The 19,822-nt window shown below is 44.0% G+C and overlaps 1 long non-coding RNA gene across 1 annotated transcript; it reads left to right on the top strand.

Annotated features, from left to right (window-relative positions):
* Positions 1-543: 543 nt before the first annotated feature.
* On the top strand, positions 544-19,177 carry LOC133568758 (uncharacterized). The gene is made up of 3 exons (XR_009809664.1): positions 544-2,354; positions 12,039-12,175; positions 18,959-19,177. It is a non-coding gene; the product is annotated as an uncharacterized LOC133568758 (long non-coding RNA).
* Positions 19,178-19,822: the final 645 nt, after the last annotated feature.

Below are 19,822 nucleotides of genomic sequence, written 5' to 3'. Positions count from 1 at the left end.
TGGTTTTCTTTTAGCCAATTCCACACAAAAATCCCAGTCCTAATAACTCCATCCATCCTCTTCCGCTTATCCAAATGTAATAGTGTGATGTTGGTGCGCTATATTATGAACGAGACAGAGTGTTATGTTTTATTTTGAAGTATTGGTTTTAATGTGAAAAACCGGATGTCCGATGCAGGAAGTGACTCTGCGTTTTTTTCGGATGTTTACTTCCTCTTCTATCGGACTTTTGATGATGAGGTAATAGTTCTTCATTGCTCTGTGTTTCTTGTGTAAATATTATTACTAAACTTTCATAATACTTTAAAAGTTAAACCATTAATGTTGTAGGTATAAGTGATGTGTTGTTTTAAGTATTTTTTTATGCACCATTTTGTTAAGTAAGGATTAGAGCGTCGAATGTTTGAAATGTTTGGTCATAATTACACATGGTATTTACGCAGGTATCACTCCGCCAGAAAAGTAGAGACCTGTGTATGTGTTTCATGTTTCCAACAAAGGTATGTGGATTTGTGTATTATTTTTTTTTTTTTGTGATCAAACGTTTTTGTTAACGTAATTTAAATTATTATTTTTTTTTGTATGGATAAATGTTGTTTATTCTCTCTTCTATCGTACTTTTGATGATGAGGTATCACTCCGCCAGAAAAGTAGAGACCTGTGTATGTGTTTCATGTTTCCAACAAAGGTATGTGGATTTGTGTACTATTATTATTTTTTTGTGATAAAACGTTTTTGTTATTGTAATTTAAATTATTATTTTTATATGAATGACTGTTATTTGCTTCCTCGTCTATCGGACTTTTGATGATGAGGTATCACTCCGCCAGAAAAGTAGAGACCTGTGTATGTGTTTCATGTTTCCAACAAAGGTATGTGGATTTGTGTATTATTATTATTTTTTTGTGATAAAACGTTTTTGTTAACGTAATTTAAATCATTATTTTTTTTGTATGAATGAATGTTGTTTATTCTCTCTTCTATCGGACTTTTGATGATGAGGTATCACTCCGCCAGAAAAGTAGAGATCTGTGTATGTGTTTCATGTTTCCAACAAAGGTATGTGGATTTGTGTATTACTATTATTTTTTTGTGATAAAACGTTTTTGTTATTGTAATTTAAATTATTATTTTTATATGAATGACTGTTATTTGCTTCCTCGTCTATCGGACTTTTGATGATGAGGTATCACTCCGCCAGAAAAGTAGAGACCTGTGTATGTGTTTCATGTTTCCAACAAAGGTATGTGGATTTGTGTATTATTATTATTTTTTTGTGATAAAACGTTTTTGTTGTTGTAATTTAAATTATTATTTTTATATGAATGACTGTTATTTACTTCCTCGTCTATCGGACTTTTGATGATGAGGTATCACTCCGCCAGAAAAGTAGAGACCTGTGTATGTGTTTCATGTTTCCAACAAAGGTATGTGGATTTGTGTATTATTATTATTTTTTTGTGATAAAACGTTTTTGTTGTTGTAATTTAAATTATTATTTTTATATGAATGACTGTTATTTACTTCCTCGTCTATCGGACTTTTGATGATGAGGTATCACTCCGCCAGAAAAGTAGAGACCTGTGTATGTGTTTCATGTTTCCAACAAAGGTATGTGGATTTGTGTATTATTATTATTTTTTTGTGATAAAACGTTTTTGTTAACGTAATTTAAATCATTATTTTTTTTGTATGAATGAATGTTGTTTATTCTCTCTTCTATTGGACTTTTGATGATGAGGTATCACTCCGCCAGAAAAGTAGAGACCTGTGTATGTTTTTCATGTTTCCAACAAAGGTATGTGGATTTGTGTATTATTATTATTTTTGTTTGTGATAAAACGTTTTTGTTGTTGTAATTTAAATTATTATTTTTATATGAATGACTGTTATTTACTTCCTCGTCTATCGGACTTTTGATGATGAGGTATCACTCCGCCAGAAAAGTAGAGACCTGTGTATGTGTTTCATGTTTCCAACAAAGGTATGTGGATTTGTGAATTATTATTATTTTTTGTGATAAAACGTTTTTGTTAACGTAATTTAATTTTTTTTTTTTTTTGTATGAATGAATGTTGTTTATTCTCTCTTCTATCGGACTTTTGATGATGAGGTATCACTCCGCCAGAAAAGTAGAGACCTGTGTATGTGTTTCATGTTTCCAACAAAGGTATGTGGATTTGTGTATTATTATTGTATTTTTGTGATAAAACGTTTTTGTTATTTTAATTTAAATTATTATTTTTATATGAATGACTGTTATTTACTTCCTCGTCTATCGGACTTTTGATGATGAGGTATCACTCCGCCAGAAAAGTAGAGACCTGTGTATGTGTTTCATGTTTCCAACAAAGGTGTCTAATAAATGATGAAACGACGGAATGGTGGAGTGTCTCCTACTTATAAAAAAACTACACAACGCAGAATAAAACTCACTACACGAGGTCGGGTCGCGGGGTCAGCAGCCTAAGCAGGGAACCGCAGACTTTCCTCTCCCCAGCCACTTCGTCCAGCTCCTCCCTGGGGGATCCCGAGGCGTTCCCAGGCCGGCCGGGAGACATAGTCTTCCCAAGGTGTCCTGGGTCTTCCCCGTTGGATGTGCCCTAAACACCTCCCTGGGGAGGCCCTCGGGTGGCATCCTGACCTGATGCCCGAACCACCTCATTCCTAAGGGAGAACCCCGCCATCCGGCAGAGGAAACTCACTTAGGTCGCCTGCACCCGTGATCCCGTTCCCCCGGCCACAACCGAAAGCTCATGACCCTAGGTGAGGATGGGAACGGTAAATTGAGAGCTTTGCCTTCCGGCTCAGCTCCTTCTCCACCACAACGGGTCGATACAGTGTCCGCATTACTGAAGACGCCACACTGACCCGCCTGTCGATCCTACGATCCACCTTGCCTGCACTCGCGAACAAGATTCCGAGGTATATGACTACCCACAGCTCATGACCATAGGTGAGGATGGGAACGTAGAACGACCGGTAAATTGAGAGCTTTGCCTTCTGGCTCAGCTCCTTCTTCACCACAACAGATCGATACAGTGTCTGCATTACTGAAGACGCCACACCGACCCGCCTGTCGATCCCACGATCCACCCGCGAACAAGACTCCAAGGTATAGGACTACCCAAAGCTCATGACTATCGATGAGGATGGGAACGTAGAACAACCGGTAAATTGAGAGCTTTGCCTTCCGGCTCAGCTCCTTTTTCACCACAACGGATCGATACGGCGTCCACATTACTGAAGACGCCGCACCGATCCGCCTGTCGATCCCACGATCCACCCCGCCCCCACCTGCGAACAAGACTCCGAGGTACTTGAACTCCTCCACTTGGGGCAGGGTCTCCTCCCCAACCCGGAGATGGCACTCCACCCTTTTCCGGGCGAGAACCATGGACTCGGACTTGGAGGTGCAGATTCTCTAATAACTGTGATACAAAAATTGCTGCAAATTAGGATCATTATTATTAAATTAAGTACTTTCATAGTTAGAGCATAAAAAAAATGTTTACAGCCTTCTAAATATGTGTTTTTTTTACGTAGGCGGAAGTCATGCCTGGTGAATATCTTTATCGGTCGTCACAATATCATAATAGAGAATTAAAGATAAATACTGCTGTAAGGGTTGCCCTCTAGTGGGTTCTACCACGAGAGCCCGGGTTTCAGGGTTTAACACTAATATATTTTCATTCAATAGTTCAATGCTTTTGCTTTCCAGCCAAATGTCTTTCTCTGAGTTTGTGTCACTCTCTCTCTGGCTCCCACTCCAACTCCAACTAAGTGTCTCGTCCCGGCTGCTGCTAGTAAAGGCCACAGATGATTACATAACCAGCCCACCTGGGCCATCTAATAACTAAAATTAAAATTAGTCACAAGGCGACTCGGTAAAGTATCTGGGTATTGTTTTTGACCCAACTCGTTTGAGTCACACATTAAGATTGTTACTTCTTTCATCTCCGTAATATCGCTAAAATTCGGTCCATTCTGTCCATTAGCCATGCTGAGATCTTTATTCATGCGTTCATTACGTCTCGTCTAGATTACTGCCCAAAAAAAGTCTGCGGGCTATAGAGCGTTTTCTATTGGGGCTCCAGTACTCTGGAATGCCCTCCCGGTAACAGTGAGTGATGCCTTTAAATCGCATCTTAAAAACGCTTTTGTATACTCTAGCCTTTAAATAGACCTCCTTTTTAGACCAGTTGATCTGCCGCTTCTTTTCTTTTTCTCCTATGCCCCCCCTTTTCTCCCTTGCGGACACATTGGGAAGACTATGTCTCCAGGCCAACGCCTCGGGATCCCCCGGGAGGAGCTGGACTAAGTGGCTAGGGAGAGGGCAGTTAAACTTAGACTTAGACTTAGACTTAGACTTAGACTTCCCTTTTATTGTCATTCAAATTTGAATAATGCAGTACAGATAAGAACGAAATTTTGTTGCATTAGCTCATGGTAGTGCAGGATAAAAGAGCAATAAGGTGCAGATATAAATAAATAGATGACTACAGATAAATATATTGCACTTTTGCATATGCATCCACGTTTATGGATGTATGTTATATTGTCTTTATATTCCAGCCAGTTAATCAATTTTGGGGGGGGAATTGAGGGGATTATTATGATGCGTTTGAGAGTCTTACGGCCTGAGGGACGAAGCTGTTACAGAATATGAAGGTTCTGCTTCGGAGGCTGCGGAACCTCTTTCTAGAGTCCAGCAGTGAAAACAGTCCTTTGTGGGGGTGGGAGGAGTCTCTGCAGATTTTCTGAGCCCTGGTCAGGCAGCGGCTTTTTGCGATCTCCCGGATAGGAGGAAGAGGAGTGCTGATGATCTTTTCCGCCGTCCTCACCAGTCTCTGCAGAGACTTCCAGTTTGAGGCACCGCAGGCTCCAGTCCAGACAGAGATGCACTTGGTCAGTAGGCTCCCTATAGTGCCTCTGTAGAACGGAGGGAAGGAACTGTGCTCTTTTCATCCGATGCAAAAAGTGCATGCGCTGCTGAGCTCTTTTTTACAAGAGGTCATATTGTCAGTTATCTGCACCCCCAGGAACTAGGTGCTGCTTACCATCTCCGGTGCTGTGCCGTTGATGAAGAGTGGAGTTCGGCTTGACCGGTGCTTCCTGAAGTCGACGATGATCTCCTTGGTCTTGTCGAGGTTCAGAATCCAGGTTGTTGGGTTCTGCACCAGTCAGCCAGATGTTTCACCTCCTCCCTGTAGTCCATGTCCATGTTGTCATGGATGAGGCCCACTACTGTCGTGTCGTCCGGATACTTCACAATGTGGTCAGTAGTGAACCTGGTGCAGCAGTCATGTGGACAGCAGTGGAGGTTTTTTCTGGGCTTCCCTGCTTAGGCTGCTGTCCCCGTGACCCGACATTGAATAAGCGGAAAAAGATGGTGTGGCGTCTGTCCACCATACTCTGTATTTTTCTGTGTGTGCTGACACAAACTGTTTTTGGGTCCCCGCCTTACAAACTTTTTGGACTAAACTGCGTCTTCAACTTCACTGCAACTTTTCAACAATTCCCTTGCTCGGAGCTTTTTATTTTGGTAGATTGGTTGTAAGGAAAGCACAAAAGAAACAAAATAGCAAAACCCTTGCATCCGACCGGGCAAAATCAAAAAGTAAGCTTTAACATAAAGGCCGATTGAAACATCAATCTTTTGTTTTTTTAATAACAGTTTTTGTTCTGCAGCTGCAAATAATGCACAGCGTCCCACTGGGTCTTATAAACTATGGCAGGATGCGTTATTAGTTTTTAAATCATGCCTTGTCATTTGCTTATTATAACTAAAGTTTATGTAATAGTCGACAGACATAAAGTAAAATTGTTTCGCCGCCTTCTCCAGAAATAATGTAGTTCTAGTTTCTAATTGGCTGATACGACCTTAAGAAATTGTTCTTGTCAACAGATTCAACTATTTAGTCAAAAGCAGGGGGGGTTATATTGTAGCATCCTGGAAGAGTTAGTACTGCAAGGGATTCTGGGTATCTTCTGCTGTGTTTATGTTGTGTTACGGTGCGGATGTTCTCCCAAAATGTGTTTGTCATTTTTGTTTGGTGTGGCGCATATTTGTAACAGTGTTAAAGTTGTATATACGGCCACCTTCAGTGTGATATGTATGGCTGTTGACCAAGTATGCCTTGCATTCACATGCATGTGTGAAAAGCCGCTATGTGATTGGGCTGGTACGCAAAGACAGTGCCTTCAAGGCCCGCCCCCAAAATTGATGTCTTGGTGGAAATAGAGAGAAATTCAGGGGAATGGTTTTTTCTTGAAATTTTTGGAAGGGGCACTGAAATTCAGGAGTCTCTCGGGAAAATCGGGAGGGTTGACAAATATGTCAATCAACCCACTCCCTCGGTCTCTCTGTTTCTGCCCCTCCCTCACAAATTCTGCTGCATGCGCAAATCTTCACAATTTGTTTTGTTTTCAACCCCTTCTTAACCCTGGACGTACATTGAAAATACACGCAACCCTAATTCAAAATGTCGGGACATTTGAGGCATTTAAGAAACCCCGCCCGGACAGCCCTGCAAAAGAGGACATGTCCAGGGAAAAGAGGACGTGTGGTCAGTCTATTAGAAGCAGAAAAAAACTGATAGAACATTAGCTGTGCCTCATGCTGCAAAACTCTACACTTTACACAGAGTTTGTGGCTCGAACTTCAAATACAAACCCCGTTTCCATATGAGTTGGGAAATTGTGTTAGATGTAAATATAAACAGAATACAATGATTTGCAAATCATTTTCAACCCATATTCTATTCAATGCACTACAAAGACAAGATATAAACTTTATTATTTTTTTTGCAAATAATAATTAACTTAGAATTTCATGGCTGCAACACGTGCCAAAGTAGTTGGGAAAGGGCATGTTCACCACTGTGTTACATCACCTTTTCTTTTAACAACACTCAATAAACGTTTGGGAACTGAGGAAACTAATTGTTGAAGCTTTGAAAGTGAAATTCTTTCCCGCTCTTGTTTTATGTAGAGCTTCAGTCGTTCAACAGTCCGGGGTCTCCGCTGTCGTGTTTTAAGCTTCATAATGTGCCACACATTTTCGATGGGAGACAGGTCTGGACTGCAAGCGGGCCAGCAAAGCACCCACAGTCTTTTTTTTTTACGAAGCCACGCTGTTGTAACACGTGCTGAATGTGGCTTGGCATTGTCTTGCTGAAATAAGCAGGGGCGTCCATGAAAAAGCTGTCAGCATATGTTGTTCCAAAACCTGTATGTACCTTTCAGCATTAATGGTGCCTTCACAGATGTGTAAGTTACCCATGCCTTGGGCACTAATGCACCCCCATACCATCACAGATGCTGGCTTTTCAACTTTGCGTCGATAACAGTCTGGATGGTTTGCTTCCCCTTTGGTCCGGTTGACAAGATGTCTAATATTTCCAAAAACAATTTGAAATGTGGACTTGTCAGACCACAGAACACGTTTCGACTTTGCATCAGTCCAGCTTAGATGATCACTGTCCCAGAGAAGCCGGTGACGTTTCTGGATGTTGTTGATAAATGGCTTTTGGGTTGCATAGTAGGGCTTGAACTTGCACTTACAGATGTGCGACGAACTGTATTTAGTGACAGTGGTTTTCTGAAGTGTTCTTAAGCTCATGTGGTGATATCCTTGAGAGATTGATGTCGGTTTTTGATACAGTGTCGTCTGAAGTATCGAAGGTCACGGTCATTCAATGTTGGTTTATGGCCATGCCGCTTATGTGGAGTGATTTCTCCAGATTCTCTGAACCTTTTGATGATATTATGGACCGTAGATGTTGAAATCCCTAAATTTCTTGCAATTGCACTTTGAGAAACGTTGTTCTTAAACTGTTTGACTATTTGCTCACGCAGTTGTGGACAAAGGGGTGTACCTCGCCCCATCTTTTCTTGTGAAAGACTGAGCATTTTTTGTTAAGCTGTTTTTATACCCAATCATGGCACCCACCTGTTCCCAATTAGCCTGCACACCTGTGGGATGTTCCAAATAAGGGTTTGATGAGCATTCCTCAACTTTATCAGTATTTATCGCCACCTTTCCCAACTTCTTTGTCACGTGTTGCTGGCATTAACTCATTGTATTCTGTTTATGTTTACATCCAACACAATTTCCCAACTCATATGGAAACAGGGTTTGTGCAAAAGGTCAGAGAAATCTAACGTTCCAATACGTGACGGACAAACTTCAACTCTCTGTCCGTCTTGATTGAATAATGCATGCGCTGTAAGCACCGCCTCACATGTGCTCGGCCTCGTAATGACGCGATTAGGAATATCCAGGGTGAATTATTAACGCGACACGTGTAGCGGCGTCGTAATATCGTCGTTAAAAAAAAAAAAACACCAGAAGTGCTTAGACAAGCAAACGGGGCGCGAGTGTAAATATGTCTTCTAAGGACGACTTCTCTTTTACGTAACGTACATTCAGACTTGCGTTACGATCCTGCTGGGTGGGGGAGGGGGGTTCGGATTAAAGCCCTGAATTCCCGCCTAATCCCAATCCAGATGAGGGTGTGCAAAAAACGGGTGGTGCAGAGGACAAAGGAGTCTGCAAAGTGTGAGAGAAATTGGAGCGCCATCAAGACATTTGCAAACTTTAATTCCAGGCTCCGCCTCCACGCAATGAAGGAAACGCAACATTTCATCATTTAGCACCGCCCACCTGTACTTGCCAACCCTCCTGAATTTTCCGGGAGACTCGCGAATTTCAGTGCCTCTCCCGAAAATCTCCCGGGACAACCATTCTCCCGAATTTCTCCCCGATTTCCAGCCGGACCTGAGTTTTTGCACTAAAAAACAGACTAAGAACAGAAAACTTGCACTAGGCATAAACAGGCAAAACAAAGAGCTAGCATGGGAGCTACAAAACAGAAAGCATAGCGCGGAAGCTAGCAAGTACAAAAACTTTTTTTTTTACCAGAGTCGGGAATCAGCGTCGTCACTTTTTGCATGGAACCAAAACTTTACGAGGCGAGAAAGAGTCACTGAAAGGGCAAGCTTAAATAAGGATGGTAATCAACAAACAGGTGTGAGTCCGGAAACAAGGATGAGGTGAAACAAATAAGCAACCATGGTGACAGAACAAAACAAGGAAGTGCACAAACCAACTCAACAATCCACAAAACCTATGATCCGGGTAGCGCATCATGACAGATAGATAGAGAGAAAGAGAGAGAGAGATGAAACTTTGTTTTCAGCACAAACCCGTTCAAGATTCGACAAACAGTGTACAAGGTTACAGAAAAGGAACGGTGATGGGTCGCCACAAGGCACCTCGTAAAAAGATGACAAAAAGGTAAAACCCTGGGGAAGGATGTGTAAAAAAATACAATCTGGACTGTGATCCTAAGGGGGCCCAGTCTGGAGTGGGAAAAAAACCTCCATAGCAAAGCACTTATACATATTACAACATACGTCTCGAGATATCTAGCAACAGAGGGAAGGGAGTGCGGGGTCATGGTGGTAGGCCGCAGCTCTAAGGCGCTGACCAACCTTTCATCACCCCTATGGGATTTGCGTGAAACTCAAGACCGCCCTGACATGTTCTTTACAAGTGTATGTAAACCTTTGCAAGTTGTTATTGGGGGAAAATAAAATACAAATGCAAACAAATCAGAAAGCGCTAGACTGTGAGGGGACGTCAACATATGTGATATATTGTATTTTGGATTCTGGCTCCTTGGTGGCATATGGCAGCAAGTCTGAGATAGCGGCACACAAGAACAGCGCGCCATGATGGAGGATCGGCGGCGGAGCGACGCGTCACTTTGCTTAATGACTGGTGACGCCGGCAAGATTTGTGATCTTTGAGGGTTGCTCCCCGGCTCAAAGAAGGGGAATGAGTGGTGGGACGATCCCATCTGAAAGCTGCAGCAACGGAATTGTCGCCATTCATCTCTGTCTCCCACGCTGAAAGCGCCTGTGGACGCGCACGCCGTGTGACACCACGCTGCTGGTCCAGACGCCGACGCCGCGGAGGAGACTCAAGCACAGAACGGCAACCTAATAAACACAAATACTCTTAGCACTTTTTCCCCGATATTAGACGAGGTAAAATGATTTTAGGGACTGAAAAAAGTGGTCTCCAACAGTGTTCCCGTTTGGTAGGTCTCCAGATATATTGGATCGTACTTAATAGAGGTGTAATGTAACGCTAGACCTGGGGTGGGCAAGACAAAATGTTGAAAAGGCCATATTGGACCAAAAAATAAAACTCAAAAATTTAAAAGCCTTATATAAGTGTTATAATGAAAGCAACACATGATGTAAATGTCTATATTAGCCTACTATCATAATCCGACTCAAATCTTCCTTGACAGAAATGTTGCATTTAAATCTTTATTCTACATTGTGGAGAGGCGTGGCCGGCAGTGCGACAGCGAGGCAGGGCACGCCGTAGCCCGGCCAAAGATGGTGGCGAGGAGGCGTAGCTGGCAGTTCGACAGCGAGGCAGGGCACGCCGTAGGCTGGCCCAAGATGGCGGCGAGGAGGCGTGGCCGGCAGCGAAGCAGGGCACGCCGTAGCGCTGTCCAAGATGGCGGCGAGGAAGTGTGACCGGCAGTCTGACAGCGAGGCAGGGCACGCTGTAGCCCGGCCAAAGATGGCGGCGATGTGACGTGGCCGGCAGTCCGACAGCGAGGCAGGGCACGTCGTAACCCGGCCCAAGATGGCGGCGAAGAGGCGTGGCCGGCAGTCTGACAGCGAGGCAAGGCACGCCGTAGCCCGACCCAAGATGGTGGCGCGGATGCCTGGCCGGCAGTTCGACAGCGAGGCAGGGCATGTCGTAGCCCGGCCCAAGATGGCGGCGAAGAGGCGTGGCTGGCAGTCTGACAGCGAGGCAAGGCATGCCGTAGCCGTAATGTTTGCTGTGGTCTGGAACAATAAGGCACACAAACAACACAGCAGTACAGGTAATTTGTCATGAGACGTTTTAGTAATGTTTTCCAATGTCGTAAAACTGTTTAGGAATAATATAAAATGTTACCATTTCTGTCAACAAAGATTTGCATCAGCCTAACGTTCTACACTCTCTTTCGGGGGACCCAGGTTTGAGTTCTGGGTGGAACGGCAGGGGTTGGACCAGGCGAGGTTTCCAGTGGTGCCGTGACCCGGATGTGAGTGACGTTTAGGAGATTAGCGCTGGCTGCTCGTCTATGCATCGGTTGGGGACATCTCTGCGCTGCTGACCTGACTCCGCTCGGGATGGTCTCCTGCTGGCCCCACCATGGACTGAACTCTCACTATAATGCTAGATGCACTATGGACTGGACTCTCACAATGTTATGCTAGATCCCCTCGACGTCCATTGCACCGGCTGCTCAGGGTGGCGGTCCCCTTCAAGGTTTCTCATTGTCCCATTGGGTTGAGTTTTTCCTTGCCCTGATGTGGGATCTGAGTCGAGGATGTCGTTGTGGCTTGTGCAGCCCTTTGAGACACTCGTGATTTAGGGCTATATAAGTAAACATTGATTGATTGATTGATCCCTAGCCTGCTTGACTCTCTTTGGGGGGACCCTGATTTGAGCCCCCAATGGAATGGATTGGATCGAACCTGGCGAGGTTTCTAAGTGGTGCTGTGGCCTGGATGAGAGTGAAGTTTGTGGGTGCGGGTGATTAACCGAGCCGTGTACCAGTGCTGCGGTACCACTGTGTACGGTGGTTTACCGCATTCCCTAGCAACTTTTACCAGCTTTTAGCTCGCTTAACTTTCATTTGGAGGGCCCAGGTCTAAGTCCCGGATAAAACGGCAGGTGGCGGACCAGGCGCGGTTACCACGGTACTGTGACCTGGAGAAAGAGAGGTCTAGGGGGTTAGCGTAACAGTGGTCAGTCAGTGGTCGCTGGACTTTGAGTTGACAGTCCAGGTTTTTAGCTCCACGCCTAGGTTTTGGAATAATTATGTATATCACACTAACTTTAGTATACTTAAAGTCCGTTGTTTTAATTAGCTACTGTGCTCAAGTTAGACTTTATATAATCTATGCAAGGACAAAACTTCTTGTTTACTCAGCCACAGATGTTTTCTTTGTTTTAGCCCGCTAACAGCCAAGGACTTCTAGGACGTCAACGAAGATAAGATGACAGCACGCAGACAAAGCAGAGACTTCAATGACCTCAATGAAGATAAGATGACAACACGCAGATGAAGCGGGGACAAGGCGAAATCACAAGGTCCCCACCCCATTCCGCCACGTACTGTGCGTCCTATATGTGACCACTCTTTTTAGAGGCGGCCTCAGTGATGGTGACTATGGAACTCTGAATAAAAAGAGGGACACGGGAGCTGAACCTTAGAGCGTAGGGCGAGACTGTGACTAAGTGTTCAGCACCATACGTTCTCCTCATGAGCTAAATTGAACTCTGTCTCTGCTTGGTTCCTTGCTTCTTGTCTGATTAATAGATGTCATCAGTGTTTGAACCTGACACTAGGGCTCTTTAGTATCATTCGGGGTACCCAGGCGGGGCTACTTTGGTGCCGTTACCCAGATAAGGGTAGGTTTTAGTGGGGGGGAGAGTGTAACAGAGGCCAACCAGTGCAGCTTTGCCAGTGTGTACATTTGTTAAATCCACTCCCTAACTCCTTTTAACAGCTTCAGCTCAATGCCCAGCATTCTAAACTCTCATTCAGGTGAAAGTAGGGGTTATATTTGCACCAATTATGATGAAAAACGGTCCTTGTCGAGTGGAGTCGCTGTAAAAGAAGCCAGTGATGGGTTTAGGGCTACAGGAGGAAGTGGTGCGGAGCAAATAGGATGGCGGGCTCAATGTCATCAGTGTCTCGCATAATTGAGCCAATGGCATGTTGATCTTTGGGTTAATGAAGACAAAGCACACACAAGAATGTGGTGCTTTTGAGTGGGGGGAAAAGCCAACAATGAATACTAATGCAAAGGATGGCATTATGAAAATCGGGACGCATATTGATGTTTTTTTTTTCCTCACATTAATGATTTTGGAAGGCAGGTTATTTGTGTTGTGGAGACAATCACTTTGCAGTGACTAGCACAGTGTTGATGTTGAACCAGCAGCAGGCTAAAAGTAAACATCACTTGGATAGAGGGACGACATCTACTGTAAGGCAAACATCACTTGGATAGAGGGATGACATCTACAGTTGTAAGGCAAACATCACTTGGATAGAGGGACGACATCTACAGTTGTAAGGCAAACATCACTTGGATAGAGGGACGACATCTACAGTTGTAAGGCAAACATCACTTGGATAGAGGGACGACATCTACTGTTGTAAGGCAAACATCACTTGGATAAAGGGACGACATCTACAGTTGTAAGGTAAACTTCACTTGGATAGAGGGACGGCATCTACAGTTGTAAGGCAAACATCACTTGGATAGAGGGACGACATCTACAGTTGTAAGGCAAACATCACTTGGATAGAGGGACGGCATCTACTGTTGTAAGGCAAACATCACTTGGATAGAGGGACGCCATCTACAGTTGTAAGGCAAACATCACTTGGATAGAGGGACGCCATCTACAGTTGTAAGGTAAACATTGCTTGGATAGAGGGACGACATCTACTGTTGTAAGGCAAACATCACTTGGATAAAGGGACGACATCTACAGTTGTAAGGCAAACATCACTTGGATAGAGGGACGACACCTACAGTTGTAAGGCAAACATCACTTGGACAGAGGGACGACATCTACAGTTGTAAGGTAAACATCGCTTGGATAGAGGGACGACATCTACAGTTGTAAGGCAAACATCACTTGGATAAAGGGACGACATCTACAGTTGTAAGGCAAACATCACTTCGATAGAGGGACGACATCTACAGTTGTAAGGCAACCATCACTTGGATAGAGGGACGACACCTACAGTTGTAAGGCAAACATCACTTGGATAGAGGGACGACATCTCTGCAGTTGTAAGGCAAACATCACTTGGATAGAGGGACGACATCTACTGTTGTAAGGCAAACATCACTTGGACAGAGGGACGACATCTACAGTTGTAAGGCAAACATCACTTGGATAGAGGGACGACATCTACAGTTGTAAGGCAAACATCACTTGGATAGAGGGACGACATCTACTGTTGTAAGGCAAACATCACTTGGACAGAGGGACGACATCTACAGTTGTAAGGCAAACATCACTTGGATAGAGGGACGACATCTACAGTTGTAAGGCAAACATCACTTGGATAGAGGGACGACATCTACTGTTGTAAGGCAAACATCACTTGGATAAAGGGACGACATCTACGGTTGTAAGGTAAACTTCACTTGGATAGAGGGACGGCATCTACAGTTGTAAGGCAAACATCACTTGGATAGAGGGACGACATCTACAGTTGTAAGGCAAACATCACTTGGATAGAGGGACGACATCTACTGTTGTAAGGCAAACATCGCTTGGATAGAGGGACGCCATCTACAGTTGTAAGGCAAACATCACTTGGATAGAGGGACGACATCTACAGTTGTAAGGTAAACATCACTTCGATAGAGGGACGACACCTGCAGTTGCAAGGTTAACATCACTTGGATAGAGGAACTCCATCTACAGTTGTAAGGCAAACATCACTTGGACAGAGGGACGACACCTACAGTTGTAAGGCAAACATCACTTGGATAGAGGGACGACATCTACAGTTGTAAGGCAAACATCATTTGAATAGAGGGACGACATCTACAGTTGTAAGGCAAACATCACTTGGACAGAGGGACAACATCTACAGTTGTAAGGCAAACATCACTTGGATAGAGGGACGACATCTACAGTTGTAAGGTAAACATCACTTGGATAGAGGGACGACATCTACAGTTGTAAGGCAAACATCACTTGGACAGAGGGACGACACCTACAGTTGTAAGGCAAACATCACTTGGATAGAGGGACGACATCTACAGTTGTAAGGCAAACATCATTTGGATAGAGGGATGACATCTCTACAGTTGTAAGGCAAACATCACTTGGACAGAGGGACGACACCTACAGTTGTAAAGCAAACATCACTTGGATAGAGGGACGACATCTACAGTTGTAAGGCAAACATCATTTGAATAGAGGGACGACATCTACAGTTGTAAGGCAAACATCACTTGGACAGAGGGACAACATCTACAGTTGTAAGGCAAACATCACTTGGATAGAGGGACGACATCTACAGTTGTAAGGTAAACATCACTTGGATAGAGGGACGACATCTACAGTTGTAAGGCAAACATCACTTGGACAGAGGGACGACACCTACAGTTGTAAGGCAAACATCACTTGGATAGAGGGACGACATCTACAGTTGTAAGGTAAACATCACCTGGATAGAGGGACGACATCTACAGTTGTAAGGTAAACATCACTTGGATAGAGGGATGACATCTACAGTTGTATGGTAAACATCACTTGGATAGAGGGACAGCATCTACAGTTGCAAGGTTAGCATCACTTGGATAGAGGGACGACATCCACAGTTGTAAGGCAAACATCACTTGGATAGAGGGACGACATCTACAGTTGTAAGGCAAACATCACTTGGATAGAGGGACGACATCTACAGTTGTAAGGCAAACATCACTTGGATAGAGGGACAGCATCTACAGTTGCAAGGTTAGCATCACTTGGATAGAGGGACGACATCCACAGTTGTAAGGCAAACATCACTTGGACAGAGGGACGACACCTACAGTTGTAAGGCAAACATCACTTGGATAGAGGGACGACATCTACAGTTGTAAGGCAAACATCACTTGGATAGAGGGACGACATCTACAGTTGTAAGGCAAACATCACTTGGATAGAGGGACAGCATCTACAGTTGCAAGGTTAGCATCACTTGGATAGAGGGACGACATCCACAGTTGTAAGGCAAACATCACTTGGATAGAGGGACGACATCTACAGTTGTAAGGCAAACATCATTTGGATAGAGGGACGACATCTCTACAGTTGTAAGGTAAACATCACTTGGATAGAGGGACGACATCTACAGTTGTAAGGTAAACATCACTTGGATAGAGGGACGACATCTACAGTTGTAAGGCAAACATCACTTGGACAGAGGGACGACACCTACAGTTGTAAGGCAAACATCACTTGGATAGAGGGACGACATCTACAGTTGTAAGGTAAACATCACCTGGATAGAGGGACGACATCTACAGTTGTAAGGTAAACATCACTTGGATAGAGGGATGACATCTACAGTTGTATGGTAAACATCACTTGGATAGAGGGACAGCATCTACAGTTGCAAGGTTAGCATCACTTGGATAGAGGGACGACATCCACAGTTGTAAGGCAAACATCACTTGGATAGAGGGACGACATCTACAGTTGTAAGGCAAACATCACTTGGATAGAGGGACGACATCTACAGTTGTAAGGCAAACATCACTTGGATAGAGGGACAGCATCTACAGTTGCAAGGTTAGCATCACTTGGATAGAGGGACGACATCCACAGTTGTAAGGCAAACATCACTTGGACAGAGGGACGACACCTACAGTTGTAAGGCAAACATCACTTGGATAGAGGGACGACATCTACAGTTGTAAGGCAAACATCACTTGGATAGAGGGACGACATCTACAGTTGTAAGGCAAACATCCCTTGGATAGAGGGACAGCATCTACAGTTGCAAGGTTAGCATCACTTGGATAGAGGGACGACATCCACAGTTGTAAGGCAAACATCACTTGGATAGAGGGACGACATCTACAGTTGTAAGGCAAACATCATTTGGATAGAGGGACGACATCTCTACAGTTGTAAGGTAAACATCACTTGGATAGAGGGACGACACCTACAGTTGTAAGGCAAACATTACTTGGATAGAGGGACGACATCTACAGTTGTAAGGCAAACATCCCTTGGATAGAGGGACAGCATCTACAGTTGCAAGGTTAGCATCACTTGGATAGAGGGACGACATCTACAGTTGTAAGGCAAACATCCCTTGGATAGAGGGACAGCATCTACAGTTGCAAGGTTAGCATCACTTGGATAGAGGGACGACATTAACAGTTGTAAGGCAAACATCACTTGGATAGAGGGACGACATCTACTGTTGTAAGGCAAACATCATTTGGATAGAGGGACGACATCTCTACAGTTGTAAGGTAAACATCACTTGGATAGAGGGACGACACCTACAGTTGTAAGGCAAACATTACTTGGATAGATGGACGACACCTACAGCGTTAAGCAGGAAAATGTTGGCAAACAAAATATGATGGCTTGTACCGCTGTTATACAAGAAATGTACAAAAACCAAAGCCAGTGAAGTTGGCAGGTTGTGTAATTCCTAAATAAAAAATGATTACAAATCATTTTCAACTTATATTTAATTTAAAAGACTGCAAGGGCAAGATATTTAATGATCTAACTGAGAAACTTAGTAGTTTTTTTCCAGATAATCATTAACTTAGAATATAATGACAGCAACTCATTGCAAAAAAGTTGGCACATGGGCATTTTTACCACTGTGTTACAAGGCCTTTCCTTTTAATTTTTAAAGCTTTTCAGGTGGAATTTTTTCCCATTCTGCTTAAGTTGTTCAACCTGTCTCTGTTGTAGTATTTTAGGCTTCAGAATGCGCAACGCAATTTCAATGGGAGACAGGTCTGGACTACAGGCAGTCCAGATCAGTACCTGCAGTCTTCTGATATGAAGCCCCGCTGTTTGGCATTGTCTTGCTGAAATAAGCAGGGGCGTCCATGATAACTTTGCTTGGATGACAACATATGTTGCTCCAAAACCTTTCCACATTAATGGTGCCTTCACAGATGTGTAAGTTACCCATGCCTTTGGGCACAAACACACCCCCATTGGGGCGGCATAGCTCGGTTGGTAGAGCAGCCGTGCCAGAAACTTGACGGTTGCAGGTTCCATTCCCGCTTCCGTCATCCTAGTCACTGCCGTTGTGTCCTTGGGCAAGACACTTTACCCACCTGCTCCCAGTGCCACCCACACTGGTTTTAAATGTAACTTAGATATTGGGTTTCACTATGTAAAGCGCTTTGAGTCACTAGAGAAAAGCGCTATATAAATATAATTCACTTCACTTCACACTACCATCACAGACGCTGGCTTTTGAACTTTGCGGATGTTTTTTTTTTCCTCTTTGTTCCGGAGGACACCACGTCCACAGTTTCCAAAAACAATTTGAAACGTAGACTAGTCAGACCACAGAACTCGGTCGGTAGAGTGGCCGTGCCAGCAACGTGAGGGTTGCAGGTTTGATTCCCGCTTCCGCCATTCTAGTCACTGCCGTTGTGTCCTTGGGCAAGGCACTTGACCCACCTGCTCCCAGTGCCACCCACACTGGTTTAAATGTAACTTAGATATTGGGTGTCACTATGTAAAGCGCTTTGAGTCACTAGAGAAAAGCGCTATATAAATATAATTCACAATTCACTTCACAACACTTTTTCACATTACATCAGTCCATTTTAGATGAGCTCGGGCCCAGCGAACCCGGCGGCGTTTCTGGGTGTTGTTGATAAATGTTTAGAGCACGTCCGACCGGTAGGAGGCCACGGGGAAGACCCAAGACACCTTGGGAAGACTATGTCTCCTTGGCATGGGAACGCCTCGGGATCCCCCGGGAGGAGCTGGACGAAGTGGCTGGGGAGGAGGGAAGTCTGGGCTTATCTGCTTAGGCTGCTGCCCCCGCGACCCGACCTCGGATAAGCGGAAGAAAATGGATAGATTTATTCCTTCACTTTCTCAGTCTTTTTTGCCACTTGTGTCAGCTTTTTTGCAACATGTTGTAGGCATCCAATTACAAATATTAGCAAAAAAATTAAGTTTTCCAGTTTGAACATTAAGTGTTTTGACTTTGCGGTCTATTCATGTGAATATAGGTTGAAAAGGATTTGCAAATCCTTGTATTTTTTTTATTTATTCACGATTTACACAACGTGCCAACTTCACTGGTTTTGGGTTTTGCATTTAATCCGCCAAGCCTCTCTTCCTTCTCCGTAGCTGACGTTACCGAGGAGGAGCGTCTGAGGACGGCGAGACACAACGATGCGGGTCAGCAGAGCCGAGAGGAGCAGGTGTCACAGAAGAGGCGTTTAATAGGATCTCCTAAAACCTCTTAGACTCCTTCCATGACTCCGGCGCTCATGGCCCACTTTTCACCAGCACATTGCGACCTGGTTCCTTTGCTCCGACCACCTCTACGTGCAAAAAAATCTTATTATTTTCCCCAAAAAATTAATAAAAGGTCATATGTCCTGCTTCTAAATGACCTCCTTTTACTTCTCGTGGATGTAGAATGATCCACTATGGACACAAAGTAATAGTGAGAGTCCAGTCCATAGTGGATCTAACATACTAGTGAGAGTCCAGTCTATAGTGGATTTAACATAATAGTGAGAGTCCAGTCCATAGTGGATCCAACATAATAGTGTGAGAGTCCAGTCCATAGTGGATCTAACATAATAGTGTGAGAGTCCAGTCCATAGTGGATCTAACATGATAGTGAGAGTCCAGTCCATAGTGGATCTAACATAATAGTGAGAGTCCAGTCCATAGTGGATCTAACATAATAGTGAGTGTCCAGTCCATAGTGGATCTAACATAATAGTGAGTGTCCAGTCCATAGTGGATCTAACATAATAGTGTGAGAGTCCAGTCCATAGTGGATCTAACATAATACTGAGAGTCCAGTCCATAGTGGATCTAACATACTAGTGAGAGTCCAGTCCATAGTGGATTTAACATAATAGTGAGAGTCCAGTCCATCGTGGATCCAACATAATAGTGTGAGAGTCCAGTCCATAGTGGATCTAACATAATAGTGAGAGTCCAGTCCATAGTGGATCTAACATACTAGTGAGAGTC

Source organism: Nerophis ophidion, linkage group LG14 (genome assembly GCF_033978795.1).
Source record: "Nerophis ophidion isolate RoL-2023_Sa linkage group LG14, RoL_Noph_v1.0, whole genome shotgun sequence".
In the NCBI taxonomy this organism is placed as follows: domain Eukaryota; kingdom Metazoa; phylum Chordata; class Actinopteri; order Syngnathiformes; family Syngnathidae; genus Nerophis; species Nerophis ophidion.
Note: the sequence above shows the minus strand (reverse complement) of the source record. Positions and strands in the feature narration are given on the sequence as shown.